Raw genomic sequence first — 18,940 nt, forward strand, 5'->3', positions numbered from 1 at the left:
TTTTTCCATATGTTCACCATGGCCATAACTAATGCCTATGTGTTATTCAGGGCAACTCGAAGCAAGGAGCAGAAGAAAAATTTGCATTTGTCAGATTTTATGCTGAAGATTGGAGAGGGATTACTTGAGAAAGGAACAACATTAGCTAAGGAGACATGCTCTACAGCAATTTCTTCAAACAGACTTCTGGGTCGACATTTTGCGGAAAAGATTCCAGCCACAGAAAATAAATCACAACCCACTAGAACCTGCAAAGTATGTGCTGACAGGGGAAAAGCCAGTATGTACAGGAAAAGTGACTAAAAGAGAAACAATTTGGTGGTGTTCCTGTTGTGGTGTGGCATTATGCATGCCAGATTGCTTCAAACTTTACCACACAAAAGCAAATTATATCTTGTATGTGAATGACTAACTTGACAAGACACAGTGATATCAATGTCAGGACTTTTTATTTTTCTTCAAAAAGTGGTTGTATTGTTTGAGTCATATTCATTTTATTTATGTTACAGGAAGTTCGATCTTTTTTTACATTAAAATATAAGATTTCTTCTATAAAATTCTTGCAAGATAATTTATTTCTCTAGTTATCCAAATAAATCATGATTTTATAAAAAAACAACAAAACCCCTGGGTTTCTGGCAACTCGCATATGAAAATACCCTGGGCCTCAAAGTGTTAAACAATTTAAAGAATTGATACATTCAAGCCAGTTTCCATTACCCCATTCTCAGATATTGGTCACATTAAATCAAAATCTCTAGTCTTACTTGACATTTTATGAATTTTCTTCAGCATGTGTAACAGACACAAGTATCAAATGTATTAATAGCTTTCAAATTATACATGCAGGTTAAAAAATATGCAGGTTCTGAAGCATATTTCAGCGCACTCTTCTTAGAACTGGATTTAGTAATTTGATGACCTAAATATTTGTTCAATAGCATCAGTCTCATCCTTTGATATTGAGTGATGTCTTCCTATTGAAGTTCTAAGGTATCTTGTTTGGACAAATGAAATCTCATCTTTCTTGCTTTTTAAAGTTCGTACAATATAATTTTGTCTATCAATTTGAGTCTAGACATGTCTCTTCTAAATTCCTTTCACAGGGATAGTTTGGTTTGACCATTATTTTATTTTCTGTGGGTAGAATTCTTCAACTTTATCTTTGGGCAACAGGATCAGGTTTATTGATGTGTATGCCACTCTTGTAAACTCCTAATTGGCATTCTGAATTGTAGGTGTACTTGGGCTGGAAAGATTGTTTTATTGCATGGTCAGGGCCGGATTTACCCAATGTTACGCTATAGGCACCTCTCCATTGAGCACCCCTCCTCACTTGAGCCCTCCCCCCCTGTCCATGGAGCTTCAGCAGGGCTCCTACACCATCACAGGGCCCCTTGCCAAGTCCAGTAGCACTGTATACCCACTCGATTGGAACAAGAGACCTTGCAAGTACAAGTAGTCAGTAACGGTTTTTGAAGTGACTCGGGGCACCGTAAAAACTAATAGGGTAGTTTCCTTCATCATAGAAAACGAAAGGCATTGATTGCGATTCGTTACCCACCATTAGTTAAAAAATTATTTCAAACGCACTCTAGGAAAAAAGGGCGATCCTAAATCTATGTGGAAATCCATTCGTAATCTTGGAATCTTACCTCCTAAAACCAATAACAATATCTTAAATATCCATCCAGATGTCCTCAATAATCAGTTTGTCAAAAGTGAACCGCAAATCTCCCTCGAACCTCATATCCCACCTCCAGCGAATCATAATCAGTTCTTCTTCTCACATGTCTCATCGTCCTCAGTTTTTAGCGCGTGCAAAAAAATCACCTCTAATGCCAAAGGACATGATAAAATTCCCATTTCTTGCATTAAGAAGGCTCTACCTGTCATTTTGCCCTCGCTCCTAAATATAATAGATGCCTCACTTCAAACGGCACACTATCCTGCGACCTGGAAGCACTCCCTTATACACCCAATTGTTAAATGCCCCCAGCCCTCTACACCTGATGACTTCAGACCGATAGGAATTTTATGTGCTTTTGCCAAGATATTTGAGCGGATTGTATTTCAGCAATTAAGCTCATATACATCCACTGCTAACTTACCAAACCCCTTGCAGTCTGGCTTCCGCGGTCGACATAGCACTCAAACTGCACTCTTAAAAATTACCGAGGACATTCGTGAGGCAATGGACAAACGCCAGGTGACGATCTTAGTATTATTCGATTTCACCAAGGCTTTTGACTCCGTTTGCCATGAATTGCTCCTCCGCAAGCTGAGTACCCTAAATTTCTCAAAGAGTGCTGTTGACTGGCTTAGATATCACCTCAGCGGTCGCACTCAAGCAGTGGTGGTCAGTAGTAACCTACAGTCAAACTGGATCCCTAATCCCGTGGGGATGGTACAAGGCTCAGTTCTTAGCCCACTTCTTTTTTCTCTCTTTATAAACGACCTCCCTGATGTCCTCATGCATTGTGACTACCACCTTTACGCAGACGATTTTCAAATTTATCGTCATTCATCGCCGTCCAATATTATTAATTCAATCGCACTTATCAATGAGGACATCGAGAGAATTAACAGTTGGGCGCAGGCCAATCATTTGGTTCTCAATGACAAGAAAACAACAGCAATAATTATAGGGAGCAATTATTTATTTTCTTAATTAGACCATGAAAATCTACCAAAAATAAGACTTGGTAGCCACAATATACCTTATGAGGAAACGGTAAAAAACCTTGGAGTCATATTCGATCGAACCCTTAGCTGGAAGCCTCAAACAAATTATGCGAGGCGTAAATTTTTGGGATCACTGCATCAACTTGTCAGAGCCAGAGAAATACTTACACCCGACATACGAATTTCATTAGTTAAAACACTAGTCTTCCCTCACTTGGATTATTGTACAGCCTTATTCACTAACCAAGACGACGCAAACAATAATAGACTCCAATTGGCCATGAATTCAGCAGTAAGATTTATTTACGAATTAAAAAAATGGGACCATATTAGTAACTATTACAACCGCCTTAACTGGCTTAAGTATAAAGAGCGTTGCACCCTTCACATAATAACTCTAGCCTTTAGTGTCTTAACGACCGGTTACCCGCCATACTTGTACGAGAAATTCGTTAGAAAATCTGAGGTTCATAATATACCTACCCGTAATCATAACATTGACCTCCATATTCCAAAACATCACACGCCTCATATGAACAAATCATTCATAGTAACCCCCTCACGAATATGGAACTCTCTCCCAGCCCAAATAAGAAGCAGTGCAAATATCAATAGGTTTAAACACAGCACATATGGGTTTCTGAAGAATGCCTCCTTATCCCCAAGTTAAATTTCTTTTGTTTATGTTCACTTTCTTATGTTCATATTTATTGTTTATATTCACTGTCTTATGTTCATATTTCTTGTTTATACATATTCACTTTCTTATGTTCATATTTCTTGTTTATATTCACTTTCTTATGTTCATATCTCTTGTTCATATTTCTTTTGTTTGTCACCTTAAATTTTGTAATTAGTGTGTTATACCTAAGTGCGATTATTTATTTTTTTGTCGAAAATATTGTATTGTTTTTTTTCATGCACTAGGCGATATGCACTGTTCACATTTGACTGTATATGTATATATATTTATTTACTTTTTTCTTTTATTTATCTATCTCAATGTGAAATGTAGAAAGCTGTAAGACTTATATTTTCTCATGTGCCCCAGTGCCTACGAAAATAAACGATATTATTATTATTAGTGTATTCATAATATGCAAATTATTTGGTTTTAGAAGTACCAGTTTAGACGAATGGCAATGGTCAATTTTACCCTCATTTGAAAAAGGCCAGATTGGCGTCCATGCGATGCAACTCCACATGACGTCACAGGGACCTAGTTTCTATACGAGTAGATAGGAGTTTTACATCGTATGAGATTACCAATGCATGCACGAGGCACAGACTTCAGGGAAACATGTCTTAATAATCACCTATTAAAACTGCCAATGTTCGGAAAGTTTCCTTCGTTTGCTAGGGTATTGATAATCCTTATTTAAGCCATGCGCTACCCGGTAGCAGGGTACTCTGCTACGTGCTAGCATCCTTCGTCATATCAGCGCTCAAAGCCTTGCCCCAAGGTCACCTCACTTGCGGCAGCGGGAACCAGAACGACGTCACACGGAGTTTACCCAGCGTTCATACTTAGCCGTCGCGTTTTCCCGTGGTTGAAAATTTTCACTTTTCATTTAATCACGAAAAATGTCGTCATTTCTAAAGCGTGAAATAAATAAAATCTAAAAGCGTGAAATACGTACTCCAGGAGTAATAATCTTTTGATTTAGGCAATAAAAAAATAATAGGAAATCACCCTATTATGATCTTTTCTTCCTGTGATGGCAAGGTTGAATAATTTTGTGTATTGCCAGCATTGCATGTGCTGAGTCATGTCATTTGTCATCACTTATAACTGCAACACTTGTTGTCTTTTTCTGAAAATATATGTCATTCCTGTAAAAATTGAAGCTTGGTTATTACTCCAATGATATCCTTGAACTTCTTGTGGTAGAACCACAGACCAGCTCTCATCAAAACCACAGTGAAGCATTAAAACTGCAGCCTTTACCCATCCCCTCACTTCAGCAATGTGTTCTCGTTGCAATTAATTCAGATGCTGGTATGTTACTACTATCACTGTTCACCTCCCAAGATTGTCGACGAAGGCGCCAATGGTAACAGTTTTTGCAATGAGTTCATTTTCTTCCCATGTTACTTATGTAACTTCAGAAGAGTTATCTGCTACATTTTCCAGACCAAGTGTCTGAAAGTCGAGCCCCTCCTCTCCAGGGCAATCACAACAGTCCTGAAACAAACATATCTCTCATTCTGTATCACAGACCACTAACAATTCACATGTCCAACGAAGGTGTCATATCTTCAACTAAGCTCTTCAAAGCTACCACACAAAGTTTAAAATTTACACAGCACACACATAAACACATCTCTAGGTGGGTGTGGGACAACCCACTTAGTTGCATGTCATAATGCATACAAATTTTATCTTGCAATATGCAATTTTTAATGTTCCATCTTATATATGGTGAAAGTTTCTTTAATGCTGCAGGCCATGTATCTTTTCACTTTCATCACTTTTTATCCTGCCACTGTTATAGTCATAGTGTCTTATTGTTGGCATTCTGGTGAGAACAGTCCCACTTATCTTCCAGATGAATTGGAAGGATGGAACCGCATGGAAAGTCATTGAACGGCTCCCATTCACAAAGGGTGGGTATCGTTCACAGAGGCGAGGTCAGCAAGGTCCTTGGGGTCGCCAACATGCAAAATCCTTGCAGAGTCAGCAGCGATAATTATTGATAATATAATAGCGATAATTATCAAGCCCAGATGCCCCCCAAAACCTTGCAATTGAGACAAAACACATGACCTTTCCCTTTGCACCATTTACTTTCCTGGAATATGATCCCTGCAATCTTTTCTTAAAAAAATGTTCCCATTCCTGAAGAATAATAATTGTACAGCCAATCTTTTTGTCAAACCTCCCAGTATCACCTTCGGACTACCAGCAAACCTTTCAGATTTATTTCACTCAACAAATCCTTTACAAAGGTCACCCACTACTCCCCAGGGGTGCAGCAAGGAATTAAGGCTGGGGGGAGGGGGGTTTAGGTGCAACTAAATACCGGGGTGTGTGAGGTTTGGAATACCCACCAGGATAAGCAGTATGTGTGAGATTTATAAATTGTGGAATTTTAAGATGAATGGTTCAAAATGGTGAGTTTTACGGCTGTCTGAAGGATATTTTATTAATCCTTACACTATTCCATTAGTATATTAATCCAATTCAGTGAAATGGATTGAACTTAAAAAGTTCTCTGAGCTCTGGGGGGAGTTTTATCCCCCTACGCTGCACCACTGCTACTCCCAATAGTACACCTGTGCCCTGTGGTTGTCGTAGATGTAAGATCTTACCAATTTCACTCTACATTCTTTCCCCAGTCATCTCATCTTCTGTATAACACCTCCCACAGCGTCCTCATGCACATCCAGAAATGTCATCTACCTTAATCCATGCAAACACTGTCCCTCCTTCAATATAGGTATCTCCCCTAACCTTAGCATTAACAACCACAGGTTATGAAGCACTTCTACCCACTTTACATCCTTCACTGTGTCAGAGCAGTCAGCCCCTCTTCAGCATCCATTTAATGATTGTTACCATGTTTCTGTTTTGGCCTCCTTTCCCCCACAGACAACCCACTTAAATTTTATTTAATTGAATTAACACACTTTTGGCTGTTCAAAGCATTTCATCTTCCTGAATTAAACGTAAATAGATAATCACTTGAATTAACTCAGCCCACTTTCCCCCCCTCTACTCAGTGGTGACTCATGATTCAAATGCTGGGAGGGGCACACTCAACCGGGTGTTAACATTTTTGAATATTTTGTGTATTTTAGTGAGTTTTTCAGGCAATGTAGGGACCACTAATTCAAAAAACAATCGCTAACACTAAAACACTAACAACTACTCACTCGATCAACTCAACTTCAACTAGGCCTATTTAAATTAAAACAATTTACACATAATAAGTCAACTGGTCACCAAATCAAGGTATCCTGCAACACTGCAAGACCAAGATTATGCGGTCGCCGCGCGGCGTGGCGATGTCAACTCACTAGATACGTCGTTCTCCGCATCCTCGGGCGGCATCCCTAGACTTCCATAAGGCATAAGCTTAGACGCCTCATAGCACCAGTAGCCCCCACTACTACCACTCTTCATATAACTGCATGGTGATGGACTGGGACGTTCTGGCCAGCGCCCCACGGCTACAAATGCGAACTTCTCCGGCTATTTTTGTGTGTTTTTCCTACATTTTCGATGTATGCGATTGAAGAAACACCTTGGTTAATAGATGTATGATTACAATTGAATGGGTATTTATTTTTTTTCCTTTTTCAAATCTTTGGGAGGGGCGGCGTCCGAGAGTTCTTCTGGGCAAGCCGCCACTGCCTCTACTTTACATCCCCTCAATCCCCCCTCCCTCAGCTCACCTTCATCCTTTTCCAATACTCTTGTTTCTAACTCTGAGGAAGTTGGTTGTGCCACCGAAAATTAGTCCTGTGAGTGTTTTTTATTGTGTCTTACATTGTCTGTTATACTGAGTCTTACCCTAACTGGGTCGATCATGATCACTTTACATTTTAAAATGCTTTCAAATGGTTCAAAAACATTTTACTTCTCTCTTTTACTTTCATTTAATGCTTCTTGTACTTCTCCTATAATACTACATGTTTGTGGACATGAGTACATTTTGAAGCCCTTTTATAATTTTAAATTTTTTGCCAAAAGGGTTGGGGGTCATAACCCTTTATGAAACTGCTTCTCTCAATTAGGGATGATGTATTTTTCTACATAATTTATTTAGTTTGTGGATATGCAATTTTATCATGGTCGAAAAGAATCCGTCTTCAGGGTTAGCAACCATTGTAGAATAATTATTCTCTCGCATTTTTTTGCGTATTACATAATATGAAACGAGGTACTTGTAAAGGATTGCGTACGTAAATGCTTTCTTAGCGTGAACTTTACTTATGATATGTGTTTTAATGGTGCACATTATTTTTTTATATTTATTAGGGCATAACTTTATTTTTAGATTGATGTCATCACAATGTGCTCAGCCCATCCCTTCAGAATTGACCGCCGCATATGCCGCCCACCAAGGTCGGTAAACCGACATTGCCGCCCACATTTGACTGGTAGTGACATCTATCGGCTTCTCAATAGTTCGTTTGATACGCGCGTGGATCGGTTACGTCAGATGCAAGCGAGGCACCAGTTCGAAGCGTGGAAAGCCGACCCAAGGATTCTCCATCGTCTTCGGAGATTTGAACCGTCGCTGGAGATCAAGAAAGTCAAATTGGAACTTCGAGTCGAAGTTTCCACGAATCCCATTGCTCCGCGAGCTTGGTGAGTTACCGTCACCGCCTAAGTGTATTGAACGAAGTTACCCAGGCTGGCTTTTCCTGAAAACGGGGGGAACAAAACAGGTGAGGCTATCACTTCTTTCCGGAAGCACTATAAAAATAATTTTCCACGTTATGTTAACAGTATTAATTTTCTTCCTGACTGTAAATAAATTATTTTACGGTCGTTATCATCCTGACCATTCCCGCTTCCATAACATATTTGTTGTATAATAAGTATGGATGATCTCTAATAGGTGTTAATTAATAGTTTTTTCTCAAAAGTATTGGATCATGCATCGAATTTAATACTCTTTTTGGTTTGAGCAGCTCTCCCGATGTTTTGAGGCAAGCCTAAACTGCATAACTAATTGGTCGCAATCAAGATTTATGGACAACTCTTCCTAATTGGTAATCCTACTTCGCGAAGGATTTTCTTTATTGTTAATTAGTTCTGAAATTACGATGAAAAAAGTCTAATCTATGATAATCTGAACCCAAAGGACTCATAATAGAGTTGAAAAATGGGAGTCGTTGAACAGTTGCCGAAATAGCGTCAATATAAATAGATGATCCTTTAGGAAAGGTGCGGGAATCCGCAGATGGAAGGCTCAGCAAATCTGAGGAAAAGCAGTTGTTTATGAAAGGAGAGAAGAGGCGAGAGGTAAATATCAGATTGGTGTGGGGATTTGCAGGGGCGGATACAGGATTTCTTTCTGGGGGGGCACAAGCAAGGCCGTTTCCAGGATTTTGTTCTGGGGGAGGGGGAGGGCACAAGGATACCTCGTAATACAAAACGAACGCAATGATAATGGGACCATATTTAAAATCTTGCATATTTTTTATGGGTCTTGGGGGGGGGGGGGAGGGCTTGCCCCTGTGCCCCCCCTCCTAGATCCGCCGATGGGGATTTGTATGATTCATCTTGGCGGAAGAATGGTAGAGGGGAGGGGCGTGGTTATTTGGTTGAGATTGTAGCAGTTGCCTTGGAAGAGGGTGTCTCCAACTAATCAAGGGCCCCATTCGGATCGGAAGAGAGGAGCTGGCTCCAAAATAGACAACGATTCGTTATAGAAACGGCAGCTTGATCGGCAGTGAACCCAATGGAATTAATCGTAGGAAAAACCAGGTTCATCTTTAAGATGAAGGGAAGGAATCGGTAGGAAGCTTACTGGAGGGCAATAACTTAAATATCGGAATTGGAATGGCCTTCAACTTTTTACAAAGTTTCTTTTAGTTTCCATTTTTAGACGGTGTTTCAATTGTCGCTACACAACGGGGCTCTATTCTAATCGAAGTCCCCGCACAGCAACAGTCGCTACTCATCTATTTTCTATGAGCTGTGCCATTTGCGACCGTGCCATCCAAAGTGCTTTCCTCTTATTTACTCAAAGTTAGCTATTGATCATCCCATAATTCTGCAGGGATTTCATTAAAATTCCAACATCGGAGGGCAGACGGCAAAGCTAATGGAAGGAGAGAACTATTTTTTGTAGGTTGGTAGGTAATTGGAGGTGCCCGAAAGCTTAGGTCGGTTGCGCCTTACACGAGAATGCTAAAAAAATTAACAATCAAGCAGCAGTCTCTGGAAAATCTTCGTTAACGACGGTATTTGAACCCGGGCTCACTACACCAACACTGAAGCCATCACATCAGCATTTTCTTTGGCCCTTTAGATCTCTCGACAAAGGTTCGCCACTAATATCGTTATCGCGGCAGAATAAGGACGATAACATCGTCAAGGATTGCAGATAAGGCGAGAATAAAATATGGATATGAAGTTTGATTTGCGGGACTGGTGGCGTATAAGAACAGCAGTGGGGATGTTGCTGCGGAATGGAGGTAGTCGGGGGTAAAAGTTAACGAGAAGTTTGTGACTGCCCATGATAAATGTTACAATGTTGCAATACAAGTTGTTACAGAGTTTGTCATAACCGCTCGCTTTTCGTAGGGCTACGTTTTTGTTCCCAAATTACGAAGGAGCAATTATTGCTCTAATTTGTGCGTAAGAAATTGGGACTGATTAAGGAGATGGGATGAGGGGGAGCGAATGGTCTTCTTTGTAATGGTATCTTTCATTATTGTTTTTTATTGTAGATATTGATTAAGTTTGAAATATAAAAAGTCCCGTATTTCTCAGTTTTTCGATCCGCCTCATTTTTCTCCGCCTATAAAATCAACCTTTCTCAGATTAGTTGATGACATCACGAGCTCTTTCAGAGCGGGTCTCAGCTACTCCATCATGCGTATGTGCCTTTCGTTGTTGTGACTGATCGAGGGAAGGGAGCGATTCCTTACCTCAATAAGCGATTCTCCGAAAAAGGAAATGAATCACACCTTTAATGACGTCACTAACTAAAACAATTGGGCTGCAACTTTCGCTTTTTCCAATTTTAAACTTACGACAGAATTTCTAAATGGGGATATTTATTGTCCCCATTTATAGTCCCAACTTAGCATTCCAATCCATCGCTATTCCGAATTCTTAGAATGAAATGCGATCATAGGTCTGAAAATGAGTGAAAATGAGCCTCTTTCTTTGAAAAAATAAATTGTCATTTGATTCACTTTCTTATATTTTATATCTCCAATCTGATTCACAATTCTCATTTATCTGATGATTTTCGCCATCTATTAATTTCCGAGGGAGATCTTATCGAACCATTTCACCATCGTTTAGTTTCTCAGGTGCATATAAAAACAGCGAGTTAGTTAACCAGACCTCTCTGCGGATCCTTCGAGTTTCAATTCAATGATTCACTCATTTTTAAAGCTTAGAAAGCTCCGTTTCACCCTTCCTGTAGAAACTCTGCCCACTTTTGTTAGCATAGCTATGATTCCACTGACTCCCTTGTTTGAATTGCTTCCTCGTTGTCAACGGACGGACGATCTCGTGCGACAAAAAAAAGTTGAGTATTTGTGTGCCCAGACATTAATTTTCGTGTTGGCAAAAAATTGTAGCACTTGACAGTCCAAAATTACATTTTATTACTTTTTGTTTGTAGGGGCTGGGGCTGGAAGTAAAATTTGCTGTATTTATGAAATTTAATATAGTTTCAGGCGCATCCCCTCGTTTTATAATATTATTTTTCTTGTATTTTGCTTATATTCATCTTTTGTATACAACTCATATTCTAAACCCTCAACCGAGGAGGGATCGTGGACTGCTGCTTCGTGTAGCCAGGAATTTTGTTCGGGGGGTCCAAAACCAGGGGGGGAAATTTTTGAAAAACCGGGTACTAATCAGAAGGTTTTAAACTAATTTTAAAACCTTTCATAATCGAAAAATCTTCATTTTCAAAGAATTATTAAGTGAATTTATGATTTTTCAATATTTTGTTACATTTTCTAAAGCAAAGTAATTACGTTTTTAGTTTTCTGGGGGATCCGGACTCCCTGGACCTCCCCCTAGCTACGCCTCATTCGCGCGACCCTTCACTGTGAGGACCTTCGCTCATGCCCTCGCATTCACTGGTGTTTTTATCGTAACAATTAACATTTTTCTGCCGATGAGCACTACGAGTGATGTATTGCTTAGCAGTAAATTATCCATCTACAGAAATGCTATGTTTAGCTTCAGAAATGGAGTACATTTACTGAGGTGTTACAACTCTTACAGGTCAGCCCCGTAAAGCCTTTCACGATTTCAGCTCTAGGTTTTTGGCAGCAAATCAACATGCCCGAAGTATGTAATTGAAACCTTGTATTTGAAATTGTATTTATGGACGTGTGTGTTTCACAAGGTGTATGCTTCATGAGATAGATGAGCGGCGAATGATCGCGCGGGCTAACTTAATTCCAGTCGCGGACGTGTATAGTAGGAAGCATTTCCATTATCTTGAGTTAGGAATAATTCTGTGTGTAAATTAGATTAGAATGATGGAAGACAAATTGTCGCTATCACTTATCTCGTATGCGCCCCGTTGGGTGGTGGGGAGATTACGGAGAAGGCGGGTCAGGATACGGATAAGTGGCGGATACGTTTGAGGATGACATTTGGGTGACATATGTGGCTCTTTTTCCCCTCCACGCAGTCGCCTCCACTGAGTCAACAGATTACTCTCGACCAGAATGGCAAGATTCAACAGATCAATGATGATTTAGACCACCTTTGTTCTTGGGAAATGGACTAAGTGGAACATCGGGTATTTCCCTTTCAGCGTTGGAAAGCTGTCAGCGGTTTAATGTCAAGGCCTGTGAAATTTCAAAATATCTCATGTCTGAATGCTGTGAGAAAAAATCTCTTCTATGGAATTATTTTACGTTAAAAAACATATTAATCCACTAATATCATTTTCCGAAGAAATCAAATGGAGCATGTTTCTTCACTTTAAATTTCGTATCACTGAAGATCTAGCTCTTGTTAGTTTAACCCGCTGAAATCAGCCAGTAAAATTATTATTGTTTATTCTCGGTATTTATCTATTTATCTGTTATATCCTTAGTTTCATCGTAATGGAAAGTATGCCGCGGATCTAATTTAATTTATCACGGTTTCCACGAGGGTTTGGCCTCCAAAATTTCACCATTATTGCTAGTCATAGTCTCCGTTTAATTACTTTGGCTACGGTGAAAGTTGTTTCGTTGTCCAATTACTCTATCTTCCCGTGTCTTATTGCGAGTAATTATAATGAAATTCAATGAGCATATTAACCTGTGATCAAAAGTTACATTGGTAACTTTTCCAGTATTTGTTTTCTTAGCTGTCATAAACATTCAACAATGTGCGATGAGGTTTAAATTTGCGATGGTTTTCTGCAGATTAAGGAATTTTATTGCCGTAAATGTGTCATTTAATAGTGGTCACTTATAATACTTTCCAAGTTTATCGTAAATTTGTAAGAATCGTCACAAGATTTCTTGCGATTGATTTATTGCTTGGTAGATACGGACATTGATATGATATTTGGTTCTACTTTGTTATGCAGTGCGTTGCTTTTCGTTCAGTTAATGATAGGTCAAAAAAGTCCAGGAATAAAATGAATGTGACTAAGTTTAGAAATCATGGTCAGTAAAGCAGTCATGAAATTTCGAGAAAAATTTTCCCAAAAATAATTATCCGTCCAGCTCTTTTGGTAACATAGTTTGAATTGAAATTAATTTGTAAACTTGAGGTATCAAGATTCTATTTTTGAATACAAGTAACATTTTTTTTCGGATCGGTGGCCAACCCAAGTTAAAGTCACTGACAACATGCTACGGTAATGCCTCTATCAGTAATTAGGAAATTTTAATTTTTAAAAATCTGTGATGATATGGTATGACTTTTTTTAAAGTTGGTAGATCGGACATAGATTGTCCCTTGTTTTTGACATAAGTAAGGTATTATGCTCTCCATGACGTTCTGAAAAGTTCTTTCTTTGATCTTTGACAAATTGTCTTCCTTCTGTAATAAATTATTTTTACATTGCCGGTGAGATATGTTAATTCTTTAATTATGTTCATTCTAGATGTTTACACAGTGTTCTGGCGTTCTCGCAACTTTTACGATAGCTTTACGATAGCCGGTGCTTCTTCTGCCTTCATTATTAACTTGAAATTAAATCTTGTTGTACCACGAAGCCATGCTGCTCTTTTTTTCTGATATATTTTAGAACTTTCTCGCTGTTGTCTTCTTGCTATTGTGTTTTTCCTATAATATTTGCAAATATTCGGAGACAGGTCGGACGCAGACACGGTATTTGACCCAATCGTTTGAATATTGCAGCGTCATCGCTACTTATAAAACCCGTCGAGTGATTGGTGAACCGAAATGAATTAATTCGTGAAATTAAGAATATTGCATAATGGTTATACCGAAAGATATTTTAGTTTGTTATTTTTGCCAAGTGTAATCCAATTAGGCGTACTTTTGCAGGATGAAGAAGTGAATTCATATAGAATTTAAAAAAATCACCCAACCTATTTGAATATTTACATTTTAACGTTTTTTCTTATTTTGTGAAGCATGACAACGAAGCTTTTTGAGCGATTTTGTAAGACGGCGACCTTAGGCTCGAAAATAATTGTGTCGTCCAATAGTAACGCATTGATTGAACTTCAAGTTTGATTGAATACTCTTCTTAGTTTAGTATTCCTTACATTCCTTGTAGATATTGAGTTCCAGAAGTTTGGCTATGTGCTAGAACATTTTAATTATATATTTATTTGGTTTTGTACAACGTAGGCTTTATTTTTGTTGAGGTGGAAGTCTTAGCAAACTAAACCGTACAGAATGTTTTGGTAATTTTATGACTGCTCCTTAGGGAGCTCTGAACATATCCAAATGGGAGGAATTAATTTTTTTCGTTGACTTTTCTTTTGTCTGAGAGAAAGGCGATACGGACCATATATGCCTCATAAAATGTGGGTGGGTCACAACTGTAAGGTTTTATTGTATGGCTGCGAGACATGTAGGGACGGAAATTGGGTATTGTGTTGAGTCATCTTGAGCAGCGGTTGCCGAGCTGTCTTGTGTTGGAAATGAGCTCAAAGTCCAGAATAATCCCGAAAATGAGAATGTTTTTGGAAATTAAGTTTAAATGAATGTGGATAATGAAAAATTCTCTTCAATTTGTCGGTGAGTGACCAGTCACCGCATTGGCTTATCAGGTTTCAAACCTTCATATGACGTTATGTGGCAACACTTTTAAGTTCTGCAAAAACTTTTACCGGCAAAAATTTCCTGAAAAACGAGACTTTCCTTGCATTACGTATGAATATCGAAAAAATTAATCAATGGAAAAGTTAATTTGTATCATGAATTTAAAAAAATGCTAGACGTCAAAATCGTCCTTCTCGAAAGTAACGCGGTCGCAAGTAGAAGCATGCCGATACAATTCAGAGCAGTGGGCAGCAAATCAGAGGAGGGGTGGCTCCACATGATTAAAGGGAGATACTCGAAACGTTGGGTGGAAATGCGAAGTTCATTGTTTTCTGTAATTAGTGGTTTCCGACTTTAATTATATATTATGTGAATAAACACAGTCGATGGTATTTATCGCAGCTATTGGATCTGTACCGGTGTATTTTGTGTACTATAGTGACCTCAAAGAGGAAAACGTATCCGCATCTATTCTGTGACTAAATGAAAGCGACTTTCCTTGATGGACTGCATTCACTGGGTTTCACAAGTGCTTGTGGGGCTTTGCCGTTCATTTCTTTTCAATTACTTTCTCTCCGTCGCGCAAACAGAAGAGCGAGTTGATGAGTCATTTGGAGGGTGCGATTGCTTGCGGCAATTTCCTTCTCTCGCGCTGTGTCGCCACGAGAGTAGGGGTAATGGAAACGAGGTGGTGAATGTCAAAAGGGTGGATCAGGAAAAAAACAATGTTAGCATGGGCTCTTGTTTGCGTGGCATGGACGCTCGAAGGGCAAATTTTGTTTTTAGAAAGGTATCGGGTGGTAGAAAATGATGGACTATTAATGCTGATGTCGGTTTTAATCAAAGTCACATGGAATGAGCGATACGTTTCTTCTCTCTTGAGCGAAAAAGGGGCTAAAAACATTAAGTCAATTATTTTTGGTCTCTGATGCGACACGAATCAGTGACGTAGGTGTAGTGGTTCGAAATAGGAAAAATACGTGAGAGGATATAATGAGTTCATATGCCATACATCATATTTCAATGCGTAAAGCTGACACAAGAGAAGAGTTCTTAGTCGGAAATAAGAAATACAGCAGTGTAACGGAACGAGCATAGGGTGCTAGGAGAAATGAAGGGCTGTAGTAATCATAGCATTGTAATAATACCTTGGTATGCCCATGAATATGCACACTGGTAGCCGATTTACATCTAAACCCACAAAGGTCATGTGATTTTACCTAAATTAAGTTCGAATTACCATACGTGTAGTTTTTCCTCATTACACAAGCCATAGGTGTGAAAAGATTAGCTGATAGGAGAACTGAGTGGAGAGCTGCGTCAAACCAATCCTAGGATTGTTGACCAGTGATGATGACACAAGCCATGAGTTTTTAGTTCATTCAGTAGTTTATGTGTTCCTCTTACTTCTATGTAACTTACACGATGATAAAAATCCTCTCCTAACCTACCAGTGAGTGGTCTATCCGTACGATCAGCCATTGCAATAACTATTTTTTGTAAACTCGCAGTTTAGGTATACAAGGAATTCTATATACCAATCGTTCTAATTTTCCTTTTTTATCCCCTACTCATTTATTAAAGTTTTCATCTATGAATCACTATAAGGACACTCCTTATTCTATCCATAATTGCTGTTCTATTCCTCCCCGCTTGCCCAACATACTTCCCGGACCCGATTATCAAAACCCTCTCATCGCAAGCGCTCCTCCATCTCTCATGATTTCTTCCATATATCCCCTATCAGTGCCCTCTCTGTCCACCAACCATGCCTCGTGCCTTTTCCTCTCCCTTCATCTCACCTTCTCCATTTGATGCATTCACACCCCTATCTCGCACCCTTCTGTCCCTTCCCGTCGTCCTTTCTCACCCTCGGACCCTTACCCCACTGCTCTCCGACTGACTCTCTTCGGCAGATTTCACTACCACAAGGGAGCATCCTCCAAATATAAGTTTTATTGAATTGCTACCTTCAATCTTCATATTCCCAGCTGATGAGAGACTCCTCTTTTAAATGAATGCTCTTTACCTTGCACCATCGCAGATTCTAAGCCCAAATATGGCTTGGATTCAGAATCATCTCATCCTGTAGAGTATGCACGAACTAGGCTCTTGGACACGCGGGAAAGACACTTTCTAGGCGCACAATGGAAAAGGATGATTCGCGATGACGTTTAGGGTCTGAATTAACTCCTGTGGTGGATAATGTTTTCATATAAAAACTACATTTACCTAAATCTGATACTAGTGACACTTATTGTGAAATGTAATTGAATCAATTTATACTTTAAATCACCGTCGAAGAAATAATATAAACACAAAATAGGTACTATTAATGTTTACATGATGACACTATATGAACTAATTGTCAGATTCAAAAATTTATTGATAATTAACTAACCATTTAATTTTATTATATCGTCTTCATGGGCAAATGACCGTTAGAATAAGAAGCAGAAAATATTAAAATAAAGTAATGAAAAATAATAGTTAGGAAAAACTCATCATCGCCTGTTCATCAGCGGAACTACCTTTATTCACCGTCGATCAGGGATTTTTTATTTATGTTTATTCAACAATTCATATACATATATACGCACTTTAGCTCCTGCATCTAACTATTCCCATGCCACCCTCACCATCTCCTGGTCGTTCGTGTTAAACAGGGAGGGTTACAGACTCCCTATTGCATTTAAACCCAAAAGAATAATGTGGTTTTACCTAAATTTCGAATTATCATGCTTGTAGTTTTTCCTTTTTACTCTAGCAATTATTTTTTAGTTAGTTAATAGCTTATGCGTTTCTCTTACTTGTATGTTATGAACATGATAGCCTTGGCACTTGTACCGGCTTCTGAGTGATCATCCTGATTCTCCGTCCGCGGCCCTCACCATCGGGCACTATGGGCCCTTATTTCCTCCTATTGTCCGGTAGCTTTTCCTTGACTCATCTGGTTATTACCAGGTTGGCCGCAAACCGTGAAAAACGGAAAATAGGGACATGAAATGCGAAGGAATTGGACTGAAAAATGTCTGGGATCTCGGAGTCTTTTTCAAAATGTGGGAATAAAAAATAATTAGTAAGCGCCATATACCGTGCAACATCGTGAGCCGTTAGTGCTTTCCTTATTAGTTTTACTTGCCCAGTGCGACAAGGAAGGGATATATGTCGGTATACCAGCCCCCTCTGCCACACTCTCTGATCGAATGAAGATAAAATTGTTGCCATACGGAATCTTGTGCACTCATGCACCCAACCGTCACTCCCTCTGCGAAGGAGGCAAACTCGAAGAATTTTTTTATCGATATGAAACCTTTGTAACGCACTCCCTTAACGGAAAAAGATGTAATTGGTGTAGTATCATAGCCGAAACACTATAGAATCATCTTACGAATTGAAATTTCATCCAACCAAGCGGTAATTCCCTGTAACGTATACAAATGCGTGGATTTCAACACGAAAATAGTTTTTTTCAATATTTGAGACTGATTCGCGACTTCTTAACGTTCTCCGATTGAGTTTTTTAAATCTTTTACTGGCGAAAATTCATATCTTTGCGACATTAGTGACATTTTTTGACCCATTTCTCAAAGCGTATCTTACGCCGAAGCCAATCTTTTCATTTCTTTAAGATGACATTGAGGATCATCTCCGAGAAGTGTATGTTGGCGGTTTGTGGAGTCAGACGTCCTGAACAAAGCAAACACAGACTACCAGATGAACAATATTGATATAGGTGATGTTTCGAATGGATTGAAAGTGTCCCAAATCAATATTGGTGTGATGGCAATCCTTGCTCTCATTGATGCAAAAGTGAAGAACGTCGAAGAGGATAAATTTAGGTTATAAATTAAGAAGTGTTTGGTCTCCATTGAAAATAACACAGTTGAGAGAATTGTAATTAAGTACAAATTTACCAAAGCTGCACCATGCACTATCCTCTCAAAATTATTTTAAAAATCTAAGTAGTGCGAAAAAGACATGAATTCTTATCCTGGGGTTCTTGTGTCCGCAAGCCAAATGATCGCTTTGCAGGCAGATCGTGCTAGTATCCAATCCAGAATGTTAGTATCCAAGTAGTTTAGGTACATCTGTTTGGTAACAATCGAGAGAGAGGCCGCTAGGTGTCGGCCTATGACACAAAAGCTCCCAGGGTATAGAGGAGGAACTGATTGTTGAGTTGTATTGTCGTGTGGGCAAGGCAGTACGTGACAGTACGGTGTTGTGCGTGGTGCGACGCGGACCGCGAGCCGAACTCATCGGGGGAGAGGGGAGAAGGCAGAGCAGCGGAAGGTAGGTGGACATCGGGCGTTCTCTCTCTCTCCTATTCTCATAATCATAATACAGTCCATTTTTTTA

General features: G+C 39.2%; 1 protein-coding gene across 1 annotated transcript in view; it reads left to right on the forward strand.

The window, feature by feature from the left end:
- The window catches only part of LOC124159514 (transient receptor potential cation channel subfamily A member 1), a 121,651-nt gene that overhangs the window by 4,084 nt on the left and 98,627 nt on the right, over positions 1 to 18,940 (forward strand). The window contains exon 2 of the mRNA XM_046535374.1: positions 7,689 to 8,082. The gene's annotated coding sequence lies outside the window, so the exon portion shown is untranslated. The remainder of the gene's footprint in view (positions 1 to 7,688; positions 8,083 to 18,940) is intronic.

Source organism: Ischnura elegans, chromosome 5 (genome assembly GCF_921293095.1).
Source record: "Ischnura elegans chromosome 5, ioIscEleg1.1, whole genome shotgun sequence".
NCBI classification, from domain to species: domain Eukaryota; kingdom Metazoa; phylum Arthropoda; class Insecta; order Odonata; family Coenagrionidae; genus Ischnura; species Ischnura elegans.